Here is a 624-nt window from a genome sequence, read left to right on the forward strand (position 1 = left end):
CAGACGAGTGTGTGTGTGTGTGTGTGTGTGTGTGCTGTCAGCGTGTGCAGCACCTGCTGATGTGAATGAGTGAAGACGAAATGCTCTTCCTCAGACGCTCCCAGCTGGGCTCCTCCAGTCGCACTCGAGACGCTGCCGTCTGACCCGTCGCTCTACTGTAGATGTGGGAGAGAGAGACGGCCTCCACCGTACCTGAACACACACACACACACACAGTCTCCCTGCAGATCCGGCAGCAGGACGGCGTGAGACTCTACGTCTTGTACAGCCACTGTCCAGCACGTCCGTCCTGAAACACAGCAGCGATCAACACACACACACACACACACACACACACACACGCGCGTGCGCTCAGCTGTCATGAGTGAGTGTGTGTGTGAGACCTGTGGAGGCGTTGACGGTGATCATGTGACCGGAGCTGATCAGGACGCAGGCGGACGAGTCCAGCGTCTCTCTCCAGCGCAGCGGATCTGAACTTCCTGTCTGCAGTCCACACTGAACGGAGAGCAGCGGCTCTCGGAGCGACTTCCTCCACAGCAGCTGCCCGCCGACGCCGCTGAGCGCCCACACACCGTACTCTGACACACACACACACACACACACACACACACACACACACACACA

The 624-nt window shown here is 59.0% G+C and overlaps 1 pseudogene; it reads right to left on the reverse strand.

The window, feature by feature from the left end:
- LOC107661075 (protein FAM234B-like) overlaps window positions 1-624 on the reverse strand; it is a 14,016-nt pseudogene that overhangs the window by 7,979 nt on the left and 5,413 nt on the right.

Source organism: Sinocyclocheilus anshuiensis, unplaced genomic scaffold, assembly GCF_001515605.1.
Source record: "Sinocyclocheilus anshuiensis isolate Anshui unplaced genomic scaffold, SAMN03320099.WGS_v1.1 scaffold2803, whole genome shotgun sequence".
Classification (NCBI taxonomy): domain Eukaryota; kingdom Metazoa; phylum Chordata; class Actinopteri; order Cypriniformes; family Cyprinidae; genus Sinocyclocheilus; species Sinocyclocheilus anshuiensis.